The sequence below is a fragment of the Mytilus galloprovincialis genome, chromosome 9 (genome assembly GCF_965363235.1).
Source record: "Mytilus galloprovincialis chromosome 9, xbMytGall1.hap1.1, whole genome shotgun sequence".
NCBI classification, from domain to species: domain Eukaryota; kingdom Metazoa; phylum Mollusca; class Bivalvia; order Mytilida; family Mytilidae; genus Mytilus; species Mytilus galloprovincialis.
The window spans coordinates 33224433-33247434 of NC_134846.1; the positions used below are offsets into that span (position 1 = coordinate 33224433).

A 23002-nucleotide genomic window follows, 5' to 3' on the forward strand; every position below is an offset into this window, starting at 1 on the left:
GGTATACACCATACTGACAAAAGGCCATTGTCAGGAGGTCTATCACCATCAACGAAAGTGGCCATTGACCAAGCGAAAAATAAGGAAGTTTCAAATAGGGCAACGGTTGTGCATTTGGAACCAAATGCGACGTGGCCGGTAAAACAGAATCTTGGTGAAGAGTCAAGCACTCTTTATAACCATGCTGCCAGGTCTAGGTATGGGTTTTGGAGTCAGAAAGCAGAGGGTTCTACTATAGCAGAGGGTTATGCCGGGGCAGAGGTTACTGCAGAGGCAAAGGGTTCTGCTGAGGGAGACTCCGGGAATACAAGACGAGGCGCAACGTCTTGTGAATCCAGATGGGATTCGGGAGATTTACCTAGGACTTTGGACCGGGGCGTACTCCATAATATGGGGGCAACGTACCAAGCATTACCTTTGACGTCCCGCGGACGATTCAGAGTTGGGGTTAACAGGACCGACCATGAACACCGTACTGATGAAATGACCAGTAATTTAAATTATTCTGGCATTAGTAATAAACCAATTTTTGACCATGATTATGATATAAACTTACCAAATAAAAACTATTACAAAAAGAAACCAGTACTTTATGATGGAGAGACTAATTGGGAAGACTATTTAGTTCAGTTTGAATTAATTGCAGCAATTAATAAATGGTCTGACTTAGAGAAAGCTTTAGAATTAGCTACTAGCTTAAGAGGTTCCGCCCAAAGTATTTTAACCAATTTAAGACCAGAGATGCGGACCGATTTTGTACAACTGACTGCCGCTTTAGCGTCACGTTTTCAACCAGAAAACCAAGCAGAAATGTACAGGGCGCAAATGAAAAGTAAAATACGCGGTCGCACAGAGCAAATACCTGTATTAGGCCAAGACATAAAACGTCTAGTAAGATTAGCGTATCCATCAGCTCCAATGGAAGTTAGGGATTATTTAGCACGTGATTGTTTTATTGATTCTCTAAATGATGCTGACATGGAATGGGCTATTTTCCAGGCCAAAGCAAAAAATATTGATAACGCCATTCAAGTAGCTCTTGAGTATGAAGCCTTCCAAAACAATAGACGTAAAGTACGACACTAAGCCAGTCCGTGCTGTAAATAAATATAAGAATTTTGATTTAGATAGGGAAATTTATTTGTCTGAACAAGTTGATGACATTTCAGGTCGTCTTTCAAAAATTCCATATAACAGAAATAACAATTTTTAATTCCAAGAAAAAAAAAGTGGTAGACCAAATGACTGGTCGGGGAAACTATTAGTAACTGAAACTGAGTACCAAGTTTTAGCTGAGACTAATTATGATTTATAGGAGAGTCCAATAATTTTGAAAAATTCAGTCAGATAAATATATTCTGATAGTTTATATGTAATTGTCAATGTTTTTGACATCGAATTAAATTGTTTGATTGATACCAGGTCCATTGTATGTGGGTAGTTTTTTTATTATTTGTTATTCATCCATGAATAATACCATGTCCAAGATTGTGAAGACAGTGTTAACCAATACACGTAGTGGGATACCCCTGCATTACTAATGGAAGCGTAGTTATGCCGATGGGGACTGCTGTATTACCAACACCGTCTAATAAATACTCGGTATCGTGTCTCATTATTGCTGACATAGATATACTAGTACCAATGATTATTGAGTTTGATTTTTTAAAAATAAAAGTCCATGTGTATATTGGATAAGGGAAAGAGTTTTTTTTTAAGTGTCAATTTATTTCAGATTTTTATTGATATTGTTAACATTTATTGATTGTTGTGTAATATGTAATTTGTTTTCAGCAAAATTATTTGTAAAATAGCGCTATATGAACATTTGTCCCGCAGAGAATATTTGATGGTGCTCTATAAACATTTGTCAGAATACACAGAATTATTTCTGATGCGAGAACATGCATAACGAGAAGAAGAAGTGTTGCTGCTTAATGAACATTCGTCTAGAACGTCATGTGAAGAAGATTTGTCAGTGCTCTATATAAACATTTGTTAAAATAAGCAGAACTCGTATTCTATGAACTTTCGTAATGAGAAGAAGATGTGTTGGTGTTTTATGAACATTTGTCGTCAAGTGAAGAAGATATGTCTGTGTTCTATAAACATTCGTTGAAATAAACAGAACTCGTTTTTATGAACAATCATTATGGGAAGAAGAGATGTTGCATGGTGCTATATGAACATTTACAAAACTAAAGGATCATAAAGAACTGTGCGGGAGTCAACTTTGCGGGAAGACGAAAATGAACAATGAAAACTCAGAAGATTGTATTATATTTCTGTTTGATCAAATATTGTTTTATTATTTTGAATATGTATGTTATAGAATATTTTAAATGAAAAATATTGGAGAACTTGTTTTAAATTTTAGGGAATGGCTATTCATGTTTGAGGGCAAACATTATTTTTCAAAGGTGGGGAGAGTGTAACAAAATGGGGGTTCTTTGAAATGGAACTTGTTTTCCCTAAAATTGTGTGATGATGTTGTTAAAACCTTACCGGTTATTGACTGCTTTTATTTTATATTTCTTGTACAACTTTGTGTAAACATTGTTAACTTTTTATTATTCTTAACGTCCATGTTTTGAATTTATATTCGGAACTCCCCTCGATTGTTCATGTCAAATGAAGTACATAAACGTTTACCAATCGTTCCGAACATTATTTTGGTAATTACCAATTCCGGTTTTGGTAGTTTAGGTATTTTTCACCACTGGTAAATGGTAAAAATGGTAAGCCGAAATGGTAAATGGTAAACCATTTTGGTAATGGTTTACCGAAGTATAAATACAGTGGAGTAAGCCAAAAAGGCTTCAGTACGACTTTACCCTGGGCAAGTGACACACGCTAATTCCAAGCGATTGAATAATCAGAAATAACCAGACTATTTCCGTATAATGTTGGCTTGTTAGTTCCATAACAAGTTGTATAATTTAGAGAATTACTTCTCGAGAGAAACGTTATCAGTTTTGACATTGAATTTCCGTTACCATTTGCCGATTACCAAACTATCTTGTTCGTAAACTTTCTAGGTATTTATGTATTATAGTTCCGCTATCCATTTTCTTTACGATATTCTAATAAAGTAAGGTATTTATTTGTTAAACTAGAATACTGTTACTTAAGTTATTTATTATGTGTACGAATTGCTGATATTTATTGTACGTAAATACAAGTTGATTTTTATTCGACGAGTCTGTTATTCTTACAAAAACCTAAACGGAACCAAATCAAGATCTATCAGAATACCACAACGTACCACAAAACCTATACAGAACCAACTGAAGATCTACCCGAATACCACGATACCAGAGAACCACGTTACCAAAGAAGAGTCGCCAGTTATAACTTTAGTTCATATATTCCATTCTTATAGCAACACACTAAGGGTTCCAATATTTATAGTTAACACAAAAGCCTGACCGCTCGGTTATCGTTACAATACTATATATTGTAATACGCCCATGGAAAACATCAAACCAAGTATACTTATACTGACCTAAATGTTTACTTCCTTATTCATAATATTATATAATGATAAATGATAAAACCGCCACGAAACGTTATGATGTTGCTATCATTGGAGCTGCTCATACTTTTAGTGATAAATGTAAATACAATATCGGGTAAGTGATCCTTTGATATGTTTTGTACCAGAACCAATCAGGTATTTCTATATTTTATGGTAATCATGGTAATGTTCTATGCATAGCACCAAAATGTCGAGATTCGCCTGAAAAGTTTACCAAACCTTTAAACCGAATTATGTGCAAGTAATATATTCAGATATTGTGGTAATTGCATCTTAATGAAAACAAATATCAAATAGTTTCTCTCATATGGTCTTTGTTTCGGAAATGAACACATTTGCCTTAGTTTAAACACATTTATTTATAGAGGATTGGGAAACAAGTTTTGCAACTTATATTAATCCCTTTCCACTTTGCGGATGCGAGTGCTGCCTACTCTTTTTCGAAATCTACAAGGGTGTCTTTAACGTGCAAGAGATATATGGCTCTCTCTTAAATAAAGGCAACAGTACATTTAGTATACCGCTGTTCAAACTCATAAATCCATGGACAAAAAACAAAACCGGGGTAGCAAACTAAAACTGAGGGAAGCGCATTAAATATTAGAGGAGAACAACGACACAACACTACAATGTAACACACACAGAAACGGACCAAGCATCAGACAAAATCCCACGAGAATAACAAATATAACATCAAAACCAAATACATGAATTTGGGATAGACAAGTACCGTGACACGTCTTATCGCAATGTCAATTTACACTAAAAAAAAGAGAAAACAAACAACGCAACGTTAAATTGTAACACACACAGAAACGAACTATAATATAACAATGGCCATATTCCTGACTTGGTACAGGACATTTTTAAAGGAAAAAATGGTGGGTTGAACCTGGTTTTGTGGCATGCCAAACCTCCCCTCTTATAGCCATGTGAAATATAACATTAAAATGACAACTCAACACCACAGGACTACAATATAAACAAATTGGAGAACACAATTGACAAAGAAACACACGAACAAGAGCCAACAAAAGGCAACAAGTTCAAACATTTTTACGCCAGAAGTCATTTTGTCCAAGATCTAATAGTGACGCCCAGATACAAAAGTTTGAAAGCGGAAACAAGCACGAAGTCGAACAGCATCTAGGACCAACAGATAAAAAAAGGTTGTGCCAAAAACAGCCAGGTTTTCTGTTAGTTACCAGAGCATCCCTATTATTTAGAATAATTTATACCTTTGCAAACAGTAAATTTATAAAATTACCACACAAAAGATTTACATGATGAAACTGAAGTATTAACTAATTACAGGAAACAACTGAAATACATTTCATAACCAGACATTTGCAACACAAAATGTAGACACATCCGAATAAGTTTAAACATCAACGCCAAGTGACGTCATATTTGAAATTGTAAAAAATGACAAAAAAATGACGTCATTCGAATTTGTAAACAGATCATTAAAAAATGTAAAATGACGTCACATTTGAATATATCTTAACACGGGTAAGCCATTTATCGTCCCCTTCCGACGGACTATCATCGTTTCCTAAAGGCCATACTCGCAAATGGTGTCAAGGGAGAGCCGAAAATTGAGTTCCTGAAATTTTCATACCGAACGGAAATCGAACCAGGAACCTTTGTGTTAGAAGTTCGATGCACTAAAAAAGTTTCAGTTGTCATCCGGATCCTAATACTGCATACGCTAGATATTCGTATTCATTTGTTTATATATGTATCTTCTATACAGATCAAACATGGCAATTTTAAAAGCTCAAACACAAAAAAAAGATAACAACTGTAATATTCCTGACTTTGAACATGCATTTTCCTGTGTAGAAAATAATGGATTTAACCTGGTATATAGCTAGGTAAACCTCTAACTTGTATGACAGTCGCATACCATTCCATTATAGTGTCAATGGTGTGTGAAAAAAAAAACCAGACATAATAGATACAAATGTCAAAATTAGGAGTACATCAGTCACTGTTGTGTTATAATCCTTATGACTTCAAACCAAACAAACATGTAACAAAGAAACACAAGAAGGCATGTAGATTAAAGCACATAAGAAAAATGAAAGACAAGAATTTCAATTGCTTTTACCATAACCGGCTATAACAACGACGGGATGTACAAACTGAAAAAATAATCTCAACTTGCTGACTGTTAACTTACTGCTGTAAGATTTTGTCTTTTTGCATTGAAATTTTTAACGATATTTACATTTTTGATTTTTTTGTGTGCAAATTACACGAATAAAGTTAATGAATCTATAAACTCTTTAAAATTTATTTCAGGGATTTTGTAAAAACTGTGACTGGTATGACATGACGTCATACATATTATGAGTTTGATAAAGCCTTTCGAACTGTCACTTAACAATATCTCATTAGTTGTATTTAATATATAACCTACTTAATCAGAGGTTTATATTGAACATAAAAATGTACAACCTGTATAAATATGTATTGTTTTGAAATTTGTAAAATATTTCTTTAACAGGATTTGTAAACAGTAGTTGTACTTTCGATAATGGTACATGTGGTTGGTTAGTCCTTGGTTTGGCTCAATACAAGTGGACGATTTATCGTGGTAAAACATCTCATTCATTCACAGGACCAGACAAAGATCACACAACTGCTTCCGGTAACGTTTCAATGCAAACATATATATTTATATAACAAACAAACAAACAAACAAGCAACAGCAGAGAAGCATCATATTGGAATTATTCTTCATACTACTCATATGTTAATGAACATACATGAGACCTTATAGGGTACATGCCCGTGAAGTAAAGTAAAATTGAGCGACATCAGAAAGGGGAAAATACCATTTTGAAAAAACAAATAATAATCATTTTTCAATAAACTAACACCATAGCTATAGCATATATCTAAATCATTCAGGGCCGAGGAACGGAATCAATTAAAACACCTATGTTTGTTTCATTTCGAAAAGTATGTGATATGTTATTAAACGTTCTTCATTCGAAAGAATGACACGAATCGAATTAACAACTTGTACAATGCAATACAAGATAAAACCAATACGAAATCCAAAAATTAATCAGCACATGTCCAAAAATGCGTTGTTAAGCTATGAAAAACGTCAGTCCCGTCTCAATTACAATAAAAATGTGGTCATTCATTAAGGCCAATAGAATCCAAACAACAACTACAAAACACTGAACTTACTTATGTCACGATATAATTGAAGTTAATATCGTCGGCAAAAAAACCCCCAAAAAATCAACATAAGCATCACAGCAAGACACGTTACTTTTTGGTGCTTTGGTGCAGTTCTATATATTCTAAAGGAATAAATAAAGGCAACAGTAGTATACCGCTGTTCAAAATTCATAAATCTATAGAGTAAAACAAATCCGGGTTACACACGTAAACTGAAGGAAACGTATCAAATATAAGAGAACTACGACACAACAGAGACACAACATCGAAACGTAACACACACAGAAACGAACTATAATGCAAAAATGGCAATTTTCCTTACTAGGTACAGGGCATTTTATCAAAAAATGGTGGGTTGAGCCTGGTTTTTGGCATGCCAAACCTCCCGCTCTAATGGCAGTGTTAATTATAATTAAAATGACAACATTACACATTGTTACACGAAAGGGTACAATAAATAAACAGATAAATTGGAGAAAATATAGGACAGAGAAACAAACGAATAATAGCCATCAAGAGGTAACAGGTTAAACAATAGTTGTATACGCCAGACGCGCGCTAGGTCCACACAAAACTACATGTATGCTCAGATGTAAAAAGTTTGAAAGCCATAACAATTACAATGTTAAAGATTGCCGAGTACCAAAAATTCCAAAAAGTTGTGAGGTCAGGGTTATCATTCGAAAAACTAAGGATTTTCCTACCCCAGGAGTAGATTACCTTATCCGTATTCGGCACAACTTTTTGGAATTTTGGGTCCTCAATGCTCTTCAACTTTGTATTTATTTGGCTTTTTTAACTATTTTGATCTGAGCGTCACTGATGAGTCTTATGTAGACGAAACGCGCGTCTGGCGTATAAAATTATAATCCTGGTACTTTTGATAACTATTATCAGCCTGGGACAAAAACATCATTATTATCAAGAATAATACATAGTTTTGCAAACAGTAAATTTTATAAAATGACTATATAATAGATATACATGATAAAAATGAAGTGTTAATAAACTTATCATATTTAAGAGTTTTATCGTGAGCGTTCCTTTTTTATCTATATTTTGAACTATATTCTGATTTATCTCCTAACATTTTTTCATTTATATTATACCGCCTTAACCAATACATTTAAGAAAATGGTTACTACTTTTACACGAAATCTCAAAGTCCATCCAAACAAAACGATGTAACTGATCTACAGTCTGGTTTGATTAATCAGTGTCCAAAGCCGTTTTTGACATTTTGGTATCACATGTATGGGGAACACATCAATACATTGAAAATATTTCAATTTAATGGTGAACAATCCAAAGAATTGTGGAACAAATCAGGCAACCAAGGAAACAAATGGCATTTCCAGTCGCTTTCGTTGGATGATATAGGGCCATATCAAATTCTGTTCAGAGCGACACGTGGTTATGGATACAAAAGTGAAATTGCTGTTGACGATATTTTTATTTCCAACACAGTCTGCAAGAAAGGTATGATACTTACATGATTTACTTATAATACAGCTATAAATATTCAGCGCATGCGTTAGTATGAAGACACCAACTTCAGTATTTATAAAATTACCTATCATGATTTAAACGAGTATTCGTCCTGTTGATTAAGATCTTTAATAGATTATATAGTCAATGCTTTGAAAGCTATGTGGGGATTATGTCAAGGATAAAGTTAATCCAACAATAAATTAAACTATTTCAGTAATTTTTTTTTTTAGTTTTACAGAAACTATTTGAAAAAAGATTAAGCCAAACATTAAGATATGCGATGTAAGCTAGTTCCTTTAAAGTCTGTTGAATTATACAGAAACCCTGTTTATGTCGTAGGATAAAAATTCTTACAGTTTAAACAAAGATTTGAAATAGTTTTTGACACTTTTCTGATTTTGTAGAATATTTGTGTTGCAGTAAGAAATGAAATTCTGAAGTTATTTTAACAGCTAATTTAAAATCATATCATTATCTATGCTGTGCAGAATACTGGGCTGGTGAGACCATGCAGAGGTAACCTGCATGTGTACGTAGTCGCAACGACCCTGTGCTTGTACAAACTGTAAAGTAACTTATCATTGATATAAGGCTGAACATTTTGTAAGCCAGACGCAAATTCCGTCTAAATTAGTCATCATTGTCAATGGAATCAACATTGATAAAACGTTTGCCTAAATCAAGTACTAAATTGAGGTGTTTGAGGAACAAAATTTCAAAAAGTTAACTTAGACCCCGTTTACACTGGCAACGAAATTGAGTCGATCTTTATTTGAATCGATATTAAAAAAAACCAGTTCGTATTTACATTGCACAAGCAAGATCAATCGAGATCGATCTTATTTAATCCAGTGCGTTTACACTTCCGGTCTGACCTTTATTTTCCTATCTAAATACAACATTCACCTGAAAAAAAGATCGATCACGATCGACCTAAGCGTTAACACAAAAAAAAAGGTCGATTCAAATAAGATCGATCTTTTTTAAACCACCTTTAGAGGTAGACTTGTAAGTCCGATTGAAGATCGATCTAACCGTTTACACTTGACCAAAGATCGATCTTAAAAATATCGATCTTTAATAGTTCAGATCGATTTTTTTTTGTCAGTGTAAACGGGGTCTTATATGTGTTTTAACGAATTGTAAAATGTACAAATTCGTCCGGTATGGTTCATCTGACCTAGACATCCTTTACATTGTTTTTTTCTACAAATATCTACATAAACTTCGAAACCAATCAGTAGAAACTGCGCGACATAAATGCGTGTACACTATTTTTTGTATAGTTTTGGTAGAAATGTAGATATTTACCTGACTGAAATAATCATACTGTGTGTGTGTAAGTAATTGCTTTAACAACATGTGACAAGTGAATGTAGGACTGAATGCATGCATATCACAAAAAAGTAACAAAATATAGTAAAATCATAAAAATACTGAACTCCGAGGAAAATTCAATCGGAAAGTCCCTAATCACATGACAAAATCAAATGACAAAACGCATCAAACGAATATACAACAACTGTCATATTTCTAATGATCTACTATGCATTTATTGACTTTGATGTTTGAGATATAGTCAACAGTTGATTTAAACTATATACATTTTTGTATGTACTTTTATGAAAGCCTGCATTTTGTTAAAAATGAAAACATATATAAATTCTAGCCCAATGATTATTTACCATTAAAACAGTTTAAGCTTTAAGGTGGTACCTAACACTACAGGGAGATAAGTCTGTAAAGTAAGCTAAACGTTTTAATTACGTTGTGTTGTAAAAGGAATATCAAGCTTCTCAATGATCAAAATTGGTGGTTGTCAAACTGCTATATAACCAGTGTAATTTTTCTGACAAAATGGTTGGTTCAAATTTTTTAAAATTTTTACATTTTTGTTAAAGTGTCAAAGTAAATACTTTGACAAAATTTTATGAAAATTAAACGAGCCAAATTAATTTTAGTGAAAGTGTTGGGTACCACCTTAAAAGAAGAATAAAAAGAAGATGTTATTTACCATTTAATTTTATACTCTGTAGATGTTATATAATACATGATGATATGTCGTTCAATCAATATAATATCATATACTATCTTGAACTATCCCATCTTTTAAAGACGAATACGTAAAATAAAGTTTAGTCTGTTTCAGTTTATATATTGTTCGGCTTTGGCTATTCTTTTTGTCCTTTTTGATTTATAAATATTTTCAAATATTTTCACCACAATCATCACTGAAGATACATTGATTGTTAAAATGCGTATCTTGTGCTGATAAATAGGTACAATTTCTATTATTACACTACTCTCCCTGATTACGGGGATGGTTTGTCTCAAACAAACATATTGAACTCCACCACATTCTAGATCAGTATTTGCCTAGCAATAGTCAGGAGTCTGTAGTCAAGTGGTTATCGAAGGTTGTTGTAAATCATAGATTTGTTTTGTTTATTGTTTTTAGCTTTTATGGCACTATGTGTAAAAGGTTTTGTTCATTGTTGAAAACCGTATAGTTACTTATAGTGGTAATTTCTAGGTTATTTGGTCTCTGGTGGCGAGTTGTCTCATTGGCAATCATACCACGTCCTCTTATTTGTAGTTGTTTGATCCTTTCAAAATCATATTCGTGAGTAGCAAACCACAAATGCATTATTTAGATATGAAAGTATGAAAGTGGTTGTCATTTGTTTCATAGGCTCCACCATTATTTACCATATATGAGAGGTTTCCTGTGATCTAAAATGCGTAAGCTTAAACTATAAAGCCATTTCACCTTTGACGTAACATTTTGTATTCCTTGTATTTTATGTCATGTACATTGCTAGAAGCATAAATATAGTCGACATACTGATATATACATTAATTTTGTTACAGTAAATAATAACAATGTTACAAGTGATACCCGTGTTACAAGTGATACCAGTGCTACAAGTGATACCAGTGTTACAAGTGATACCAGTGTTACTAGTGATACCCGTGTTACATGTGATACTAGTGTTACAAGTGATACCCGTGTTACAAGAGATACCATTGTCACAAGTGATACCCGTGCTATAAGAGATACAGCAACAGGTGAATACTGTTTTATTGTTTACTATTTCTTACTTATCAACATCAGAGTATCTAAAATAAAAAGCAGCTGGAATTTTAAAAAGGGTCAAAAGAACAGTTAAAATCTATAAATCGGAGGGAAACTGGCAACACCGTGGCAAAAAGACGAAGCCGAAAAGACTAATTACTCAAAACATCACGTAAAATAGTAAAGATTGAAAAACAAAAACGAACAGCACCAACAGTTGGAGTGATCTCAACTGTCGCGGAAAAGTAGACAGATCCGGCTCTTTTAATGGCACCAATAATTTAAAAATATTTGTTCATGGTAAGTTAAAAATGCGAGTTACAATTAATCACGAATTGGGGAAGTGGTTGTTACGACAATTAGAACATATCTGTGGCAAAATATAACAAAATTGTAAGCAAACCCTTCAATGCGTCCTCGCAATACTTGAAATCCTCTTTTGTGTCTTTCAGTGTTATTATCAGCCTATCTCACTATCATTTCTAATATGTATGTTAGGAAAAAGCTAGCAGAATATTAAGGATGTATTTTTCTGACGTTCAGTCTCGTTGAAATCTCATTTTGGAATTATTTCCAAAAGATGTGATACAAGTAGAAAATATAAATGAATTAAAAAAATGTTATAATCAAACTTAACTCTGTGAAAAAATGATCTATTTCAGTCCTTTAAGGCAAAATCTTTAGAAAATAATTGAGAGGTACAAACATGACTAGCCAGTAACACGTACATTTCATTTCAATCTTTCTTTTCAAAATTCTAAGATATCTTTTTCAATCATTTATAAAAAAAAAAGTTTAAATAATTTGCATTTGTATTTTAATGGAGAAAAATGACAGATTTACAAAATTGCCAGCATAGTAAATTTGACACAAAAAACATCAAAATATGATAATGTTTTCTTATAATTATAAACACCTACCTATAGTTTTTTTTAAGTTACAATTATTCAGATTGGTCAACTCCATCTCTTTTGAACAAAAGTCTAAGTGTGGAACTGTTGTTTTTTTTATTCATGAAAATAGCCCCAAAATAGGACAAATTGATGAAAAATAGGAAAATCATCAAAACTAGGTACTTTCAAAGGGCCATAGCAAAACAATAAGTGCACTACCATATGTTTTTTTTTCTATAGGTGATTTGGTTCATTGCTTGTGCTTGACAGATAACTTTGTCGTTTGTGAGATTGATCGTTAGTATTTTCTAGGGTCATCATTATGTCTATGAAGAGACATGGAAGAGGTATAAATTATATGCAAAAAAATAAATGGATTATATTTAAGCCATCATCAAACCCTATATCAGTCTTAATTTGTTTTATCTATATTTTTTTTTTTTTTTTATCAACAACAATATTTGACATTGTGGACATCAGATTTGTTCAGGGTTTGTCTGGAACATGTATAATGCATGTTTTTTTTATACATAAGTCTATAAGTTTCTGGTGTGAATCGAAGGTTCACTAAACTGATGACTTAACAAAACAAGCATGATGTCAAAAACTATAACATGTATAAATACTTTAAATGTTGAACAAATATCATTCATTTTTATTGATGATGTTTATTATATTACAGTTGGCATATCTTCATTGGCTGTCATATTTATTGCCGCTTTAGTTTTTACCATAGTTATTTGCTTCAGAAGAAAGAAATCCAGGCATTCACAACCATCTGAGATTCCTACGAGTTCAACTGCTACAGAAAGGTATACATCTTCGAACAATACCACAGTAATCTACAATGAAATAATGGATGTTCGATTATCTGAGATACATCAGACTAGAAATGAGAATAGTACAACACCACGTGAAAGGCAAACTACAACACCTGTTATTGAACAGGTGGGAAATGATTCCAACAGATACGAATCGTTATCAACCAATCGAACCTCAATTGAACATATATATGAATCAGAATATATACCCACCAATCAATACGAACTATAATCAAACCGACGGGAATCGGTTGAATATACTTATGAATCTACAGAACATGAATCAACTCCATCGACAAAAACAAACGTATCTCAATATCAATTGCTTACCAACCCTTCTGTATCAGATGCCTATGCGTCAACAGCGTTTTAACAGTGACGTGTCACAAATGATACAAAACAAACACTCAGTTGGTGGAGTTATATTTTTTTCCTAAAATCTTGGTAATTTCTTGACATGGTACGTTTTTTTCACGAACACTATTTATTTTTTATCGGTTTTTTGAGAACCCATATTCATGACAATATCTTGATGGTGTAATAAGAATGAATAAATGTTTGTGTGACACGACAACGTTGAATCTAATTTGATATGTACAAACAGACAAGATTATATGTATTAAGAAGTCATGACATTAACTACAAGCTAAGCTATTGTTTACCTACTATTATTATTGTAGGCTATAAGAAAGTCTGGATAAGAAATAGAAAAATATATGTGTCGTTATTTTCTTAATACAAATTAATACAATTAACAAATATATATCTATTGTGTGTTCATAGATTCAATCTCCAAGCCAGTCATAGGTCGTTGAATCAATTGCATGCACATTTAGTTCTGAGTATATGTAGATTACCTGTTGATCATTAAACATGTCACATACTTAAAAAACTTTGATTCACATTTTTTGTAGTTTTTTTGTAGAAGTATTGGGTAGGGAACTTCATGCCTATATTCATCAACACTCAACATCCTCAGTACTATCTAAGATGTATTGATTGATTAAGTAGAACATTTGATTGTTTTATCGGGTTTTGATATGGTTTGTGATTCGCAGCCTTTTGTTATCTTTGTAGTATTTTATGGACTGTTGGCAGGTTTTGCTTTTGTTTCATTTATATTTTTTTTACATTCTACGATCACTGGTTGTCTCCCTTTTACCTGATATAACTTGCCAAAGTCACAAAAACTGGTTTTAAAAAATATAATTTTCCGAAAGCGTCATATTTATATACGGTTTTCTTTAGGATCAAAGAGATTAACCTGATATCTTATTATTCATGTGTGTAATTGGTTTGAAGAATACTAATATTCTATTTTATTTTTACTTTGTTATTTGTAACCAAATAATTTGTTTTTACATGTTTTATGTCTTTCACAAAGTGTTCTTAAGATAGTGCGTTCAAACTAAAAAGTTTTCAATTCTAGGTCTCTATTAACCGTTTTGTTGCTATAGATGTACATATTTCGTTATATGAAAATATATTGTATATGTAAATAAGAATGTAAATGTCTAGAAATATCATATACATGTATCTATACCGAATTGCCTCTTAAAATAAGAGATTGTTTAATAGTTTATAGCTGATACGAATCCATTTTGTTTTTTGAGTGTGCATTTATGTTATATTCGTAAGTTTCTTCACGATTTAGTAATGTAAATAAAAACCTTTAATGTATGTTTATATTTGTTATCTTTCTGTACATGTTTGCATTATTTTTCAAAGTCTTAAGATTGTTTCCCCATTATAAAATTTCGGGTTTTCATCCTTTTTTTGTAATTCTTCCCAATGGACGTTAAGTAAACAATTGATCAGTTAGTTTAACATAAAACTGTGGATTCATTTTTTTTGTGGGTACAAACTTTCGTGGATTGAGGAACACTTGCATATTTCATGTATTTGTTGATACTCAAATTCGTAGATTTGTCAAAGTCTGCATACGTTCCTTATAACAATTGTATTTCGAAGAGCATTTAAATTCGTGATTTACCTGTACCCTAGAATTCCACAAAAAAAATGGTTTTCAACGAATATTAACAAATGATACAGGTATCATTCCGAAATGCTTTAGAACGTAACTTATATTGCTATTTTATCATCATTGAATGAAATAATTACTTTTTGAAATAGATTTAAGAGAAGCTTTAACTCCATGATTACATAAACGGTAACATTTTTTTCAGCACCAGATGCGCAGTTCGACAATCAATGTCTCTTCAGTGAAGCTCGAGGCCAAAATATTTGAAAATTCAATGATTGTTAAAAGGACGAAAAACTATAAACAAAAAAGGACAAATTAGAATAGCAAAAGCCGGGCAAGAAATCAGAGCATTGCAAAAGGAAGATCAAGATACATTCCTTAATGTTATGTTATATCAAACATTGTATTACAGCAAATATTCATAACAGACAAAATCCGTACTTCTTGCCAATATCGAGGTACTGGCTGCTTGGGTAGTTATATCCTTTTGGACAATAAGTCCACAAGCAGAGGCATCGATCCAGTTGAAGTAATAACATAAACGATACAATATTTCTGAACCAGGTTTGCATTTCGACAATCAACGTCTCTCGAGGCCAAACTATTTGAAAATCCAAAGCTTATTAAAAGGATGAAAATTCATAAACCAAATAGGACAAAAAAGTATAACAAAAAAATTGGTACGGAGCTTGCATGAGGGAAATATATTATTTTTCAAAGTTGATTGTCATATAATTAAACGTATCATTTTTACAATAACGAGCAAAAATCATTTTTTGCGAATTTTGAACGGTCAAAAATTAGTAGAATTAACAAGAAACAGTACGCGGGGCGAAAACTCTTACAAAAAAGTGTTTATTAAAACAGGGTCATTTTTAGAATAGTAAAATCTGCATGAAATCCTATACACAAAAGATGAGCTACACCTACCGAAACAACGATACAGCATAACACACAATTAAAGGTAAGACAAAAATAAAAGGTAATTAAATTTAACAAAGATAGAATGTCTTTCCACTTTACTCAGATACACTTGATACACAGACTTTTCTATAAAACAACAAATAATTATTCCCTTTTTTCACTATGGTTTCATTTATTGACAAGGGCGGTGATCAACGACAGTATTCTCTTACGATTCAATGACACAGTTAAAGATGCAATTTAATAATTTTCATACGTAAAACGAAATCATAACGCGTATAAAGTGCAGTTTTGTGAAATTGTTGGGAAATATTTATATGTATGACACTAAACATGAAATGTTTGGGTAAGGATTTCATGAGCAGATGATATAGCAGCAGAGATACGCTTATAAAGTCTTTTAAGAACCAATGATCCTACTCTGAAACCTCTGTAAATGAGGAAAATGGACATTAAACCTCTGTGATTGAATTTTCACAGCAAACAAAATGACAGAATTTGTACAAGCGTGATGTCTCTATTTTAAGAAATTGGAAAACACATTTTGGGTTCACCGGCAATCCAAAAGTGATTTTGTGACCTCTAAAAATAAGTACAAATAGGCTATTAATTTCTGTGTCATTTTGGTCCCTTGTGGAGAATTGTCTCATAGGCAATCATACCACATCTTCTTCATTATATAGTCTTAAAAGCGTATTTTTTGTGTGTGCTTTTTTTACATGTTTTATACCAACTACCGTACTCTAGATCTCAAATAGTAAAATCGTGTTGATAAGGCTTGTTGGCACATTTGTAATGCATTTTTGTCACTCAATTTGTGCTTGTTTTTGTTTCAATCTCGTCTAAGTATTTTTCTATGTACCATTTTCTTCTTCTCTCAGTACTAGGTTCCTTAATAAGGTACACCAAGGATAAAATCCAAATAAGTTGTTATTTACATGGTAAAATATTATTTATGTATTTTAAAACTTATTGTCTAACAGTTTATAAACAATAAAACTCTTCTATTTACACATGCAATCCAACTGTCTTTTATGAATAATAAAACACAAATTATACGGATTATAAGCTGGTTTTTTTTCCAGATCGTCAACCATCCATTTCTTTAAGCAACTGTAAGCGTTTTACATAGAGTTTATAGCACATCTCCCTATTTTGGTGTCTATCATGGATATAGGAAGATGTGGTGTAAGTAACAATTTATAATAGAAAACCATATATTAGGTCAAAGTACGGTCTTCAACACAGAGCCTTGGCTCACACCGAACAACAAGCTATAAAGGGCCCAAAAATTACTAGTGTAAACCATTCAAACGGGAACCATGTTTACCTCATTGATATTTGTTTAATATGTGTGAGAAATGTCTGCAGTCTATCATTAGCCTGATAATGTTCGGTTTGAATTAATAGACACTGTGTCAGACTTCTTCTAGTGTATGTTAAGTAACGTAGTCCTTGATCGGTTAAAAATATGTAATTCTAGTTTTGGATAACAGTGGCCAATCCAAGAGAAAATAAGAGATATTTTACTCAAATAGATTACATACAATTGACAAAGTGGAGAAAACGTTTGATTTGGTTTCGCTCTATCAGAATTTCGTATAAATGTTCCTGAATCAATTGTAGTTTTAATAACCGTTTTTCGAACTTCAACATTTTTTTTTGTCAAAGAAATTCCAAACTGCGTGATTTTTGCCAATGAGAAAATGTTTAGTTTCCATATAAATTGCCTCGTTACAAGAGATTTCCATTTTATTTTTGAAGGAAGAGATTTTCGAAGAAGATGAATCGAAGCCAGTCCATACTTCAATCGAATTTCCTGAATTGTAGAGAAAAAGCTGTTCGGGTTATCGTAGTTAATCGACATCTATCTGATGCTGACATCTTTATCTCTTTGGTCTTTCGAAGAAAGTAAATTGTGCAGAAAAGACAATTACTTTACAATTACAAGTTCAGCTTCGATTGAGAGTCCACCAATCAAGAGGCATATTACAGCTATTGCCGTACGTTGAGCATTGTTGAGGAAGATATCGGAGATGTCTTAAATTCTTTCTATGAAAAGATTCCAGCTGTGTTATGTTGGTTTTATTTTCGGAAAATGGTTTCCAAACCACAAAGGAGTCTTGGCAGAAAATATGTGTTGTAGATTTTATAAGATGTTACTGGACCCAAGTCATTTGTCCAATGCATCCCAGAGCCAATAAGTGCATACAAACTTCGTCTTGCAAGCTTTATTCTATTTGACAAATTTATTTCTCCTTCCTTTTTTCCGGCTTCTAGTTAACCCTTAATCAGTTGCTTCTTTTAATACTGTAACTGGAGTATCATAAATAGTACAATTAGGGTTTGTGACCTTCTGCGTGTGACAATTTTTTGTTTTTGTAGGATGAATTGTGTAGTGATGTTGATAAGAATATCTTTCTGAAAAATTGAGCATAACTTGAAGATTGTCTCTATTTGTTTCAATAAAAAAAGCCATGTCATCAGCGGAGGTAGAAATACCTACAAAAAGATTTCCAGTATTTAAGACTAAGGAGTTTCATTTTTGACTTCAAAGATTAAATCTTGTACAAAGAATTTGTTGAGATGAGTTGATGAAATTCCACCTTCTCCTTGGTGGACTGGATTGTTTGTTTGCTAAGATCGCCTTTCCATTGTACTTTTTTTCTTAAATTAAATTAAATTAATTAAATTAGAATATAGATCTGTAATCACCAGCCAAAGAAAATATTGAATTCATATAGTTTATCTAGAATAATGTCATGCTCTTCCATCTCAAAGGCTGATTTGACATCCAAGAGACCCATATACATGTATAACGTACTGTTTTTCTTTGTTTGATCATATTTTTATTCCGATAAAATGAACCTAGAGATAAGAGGATCTAGGCCTTTACTGAAGCCAAACTGTAAATCCGTAGTTTTGGTAAAATGCAGTATTCGAAGACATTTCATAGAATTGGGGTTTCTGTGATACCCCGGTAACAGTTTACATCAGAAGAATCATTGTACGTCTTCATACAGGAAAGAGAATGCCAGTTTTGAAGGTACCTGGAGTCTTTAGAATTTCTATTATATTGTTAAAAAGTTTTTATTCAAATTTAATTCTTCGATAGCTTTAATTTAGTTAAATCAACAGCTGTAAAAAAGTTGGAAGGTTTTCTTGGTCTTCAAAAGTTTCAATCATTTCTTTTTGACGGATTTTGTATACATTTCATAATCGTATAGATCATCGTATTATTCGGGTTTGGGAGCACTTCAGTCTTTATAATAGCTTGCAAAAGCTTTCCGTTGGTCTTTAACCAGAACCAGATATTTATTCTCATCAGTTTTTGTACAATCTATTGCTGATTGAGAGTTGTCACTCATACTTCTTCTGATGATTCTGTGGAACATTTGTGAACTAGAGGTGTTCATAATTTGGCAAGGAATGGTATTTCTGTCGATAGCTTGTTCCATTCTTGGCGTTGCCGAAGATTTTTTACGTATCCTTAATTCAAGAGTTAACGGATGTTCAGTTGGTTTGCTCATTTCTACCAATTTGTTGTAACGAATTTTACACATCTTAAGTAAGACTGTAACTTCAGGGGAAACCTTTCATTTCGGGCCTTTCAACTGTGCAATTTTGGACAAAATAGACTGTTATGGAGCATTTATAAGTGAATTTGAGATTAAATATATTTGCTGATCATTTACCAGTGTTTGAAGATCCTTATGAAGCAACTCATTTAGAATTGTTTCCCAAAATTTTCCTTCGTCCCTTATTTCCAATTAAACTTTCGTTTTTGTGATTTTCTTTTGACTTGTATTGTTGACAAGAAGAAGAATGGTGATATTTGTTTGTAGGATAACTGCACAGTGTGCCGAAGTGTTGGCGTAGGATTTGTCTAGAATACAGTACTTTTTAGATGATTTATTCCTGTTGGAAAGAATATAATCAATCTGTGAGGACACATGGTGAGTATGATGAAAGAAGGTAAGTTGATTGTCTATATCGGGCCGAAAAGAGAAACTTCCTTTAGAAACTCCATCAACAATATATCATGTGTGTTTGCTCTTGTCTCAAGTAGGGTCCAATTAAGATTGCCAGCCAGAATAATAACATATTTGGACCCAGATGTTACATTTACCTCATCGATACCAACCTCGGAGCACATAGGGCAAATTTTGGTTAGATGCTTATATATGGATGAGTTTAACAGAGCAGGTTTTGGAGAACCGGTAGAAATGTCCAATATTTGTTGAAATGGTGGAGGGAGGAGTACAAGGCAACACGTCGGAGATGTTCCCACCTATGATAAGTGTTTATAATTACGATAAATGTTTACTTCGTTTATCGAACTATGAACAACAAAATTATTTTGTAAAACTATTTCCGTACTCCTAACAATATAATTTATTCATTTATAACTTCCTGCAAACGCAATCTCATTTGATGTCATTTTGTTCCAGCATGGTTGTAATTGTCTTTTGTCATTGTTTTAAATATTGTACTTATATTGTGTCATAGATCGAATTGATTACTTTAGTATATGTTAACGAAAGTCATTTCAATTGATATTTAATACTGTGTCTTTTTATGTTGTAGTGATAAACCACGGTGTCAGATTATGATGAAGGTTGGAGCATGTTTGAACGTTTAAACCCGCTGCATTTGTTTGCACCTGTCCTAAGTCAAAAACATGTTTGTCGGTGGTTGTCGTTTATTGGTATGGTTCATAAGAGTTTATACATAAAATTTACCATTTATTTTCCTGCTTGAGTGGATTAATACTTGTCTCCTTACTGGCTGTTCGGCATGATCCAGGATCCGCTTAAAGACGTTTTTTTTCTTTAATGGACTATTTTTGTAAAATTGACTTGGATAGATAGCAGGCAATGGGTAAAGCAAATTTGTTAACGAATGCATGGTAATGAATTACATTTTCCCAAGTAATGGAATGTAATGTGAAATGCAGCATTTTTGGCATTAAATATAATTGTAATTTAATGCATTACTTTAGCAGAAAGGTATGTAATTTCAGGCATTCCTTTGCAATACATCCAAGAATATTTATCTTTAACAGACTATTGTAGATTTTAACTAAATTAAAAATAAAAATTTCTTGATTTACTAATAACTAATTTACTTTATGGAATAACACAATATTGTTTATCATATTGAGTTAATTTTTTTATTTTGTACATTTCCCTTTAAAAATATATATATATATGAAAAGTATTACTGTAAAAGTGTTCCAGTGTTGTCAAAAGATCAATGAATACCTTGCCCTGATTAAATAACAGATAATTGAAAATTGTCATAAAACAAGTTAGTTTTTATTTTACAATTAATCTTTTCATCATTTTGACACTTGGTCATATATTAAGCCCTATGTTTATTATGTAATTAAGAAAGAAATTATGAGTAAATATTTAGATTAAAATAATTAAAAAAAAATGTATATTTATAAAAGCTAAGTAAACATAAATTAAAATAATTATCAAACTTTATTTCTGTAATTTCCTGTTAGAGAAAATGCACAGATGTATATCTTGAAACATTAAAACCAAAGTTAGACGAGCAATCAACTTTTATGGGTTTGTGAAACAGTCAGGTAGTCAGGATATCAATTGAAAGCTTTGACCGGAAAGAACATGCAGAATGTGCATGAAAGATGAAAACTTTCGAAACCCTAAAAGTGCATGAAGGATGAAATCGTTCAAAACCATGTTGATGTTTAAAAAAGATTAAGTTTTACATAATTACCAAACATATATACAGTTATTGAATATGTTAGAATCTATTGTGACTAAGTGATTGGTTTTGCAAATGTTTGATTTTTCTTTCCACTTGTTAAAAACAATTTACAAACTATAATGTGTAATTCAATGTATTGCTTTGCAAAAAAGTAATTGTACTTTAATGCATTACTTTGATAAATGCATGTAATTGTAAATGTAATTTAATGCATGATTTTGTCACAGCATTTGTAATATAATGCATTTCATTGCAATATAGTCCGCCACATGCCTGATAGAGAGTTGTCTCATTAGCACGCATACAACATCTTCTTACAATGTATATCTATATGTAAGAATTTCATTCGAATAAATCACGAAGATACCGCATATATACATGTATACTAAAAAGTAGTATTTTGAGGCAGAAATAAAGATTTCCTCATGAATCCCTGAAAATAGGAAACAGGAAAATGTTGTCAAGTGTAACTCTATTGTAAACATAACACACTTGATTGTAAAAGCACAATGAGGTCAATGCATAACCACACATTATTCATATCAAGATTTAAATTGAAAGACATCAACACTTCATTTACATTGTGCACCTATGTTTAAGTTGATCATGAACTAGAGATTTAATTATAACTTAAAGACATATTGCTGATGCAGATTGGAAAGAGGTACTCATATATCGGGGATATGTGTGTATTGTTTTTATTTTAGGTGGTATGTGCTTCGTACCGATTTATTGGGTAAAGCAATTTTTCACTGCTCTAATTAGTGTTATTTTACTTCACGTTAAAATGCCATATTTTAATTGGATGAAACGAGGGTGTTAATTTACTCTATCACATGGCTAAGCGGGTGACAATTTTTTCAATGTCAACCTCTAATCTAGACATGACAAAATTTGATCATTTAAAGGTCAAAGTATTGAATTTACATCAACTTATTGAAGATAATGCTTAAGTTCTGCGTTTTGGCTCAGATTCTATTATTTGACAATCAAAATAAAAAATAAAACATCTTCCATCATTTCTGTAGGCTTTTTTAACCGTAGCGTTGTTATGTATACGTGACGTCAAAGACAATACTTTTAAATATAATTCATCTGTTAAAGACAATAATGATAGGACATTCAGTATAATAAATTAAATAACACATAGCTGAGAGGATGATAGAGCAGATTAGTACCCCTCAAAAAAAACATTGTTAACTTTGGCTTCGCCGTGGTTGACAATGTTCTCTCGTGGTTACAATCTTAGCTATCATCCTCCCAGCTATGCGTTATTTATATATACTGACCGACTTTAGAAACGCAACACTAAATTATTATTTTGAATTCTCATTT

General features: G+C 32.3%; 1 long non-coding RNA gene across 1 annotated transcript; it reads left to right on the forward strand.

Moving 5' to 3' along the window:
• Positions 1-6067: 6067 nt before the first annotated feature.
• Positions 6068-14129, forward strand: LOC143046763 (uncharacterized). Its single transcript, XR_012969268.1, has 4 exons — positions 6068-6194; positions 7871-8218; positions 11102-11299; positions 12882-14129. It is a non-coding gene; the product is annotated as an uncharacterized LOC143046763 (long non-coding RNA).
• The last annotated feature ends 8873 nt before the right edge of the window (positions 14130-23002 follow it).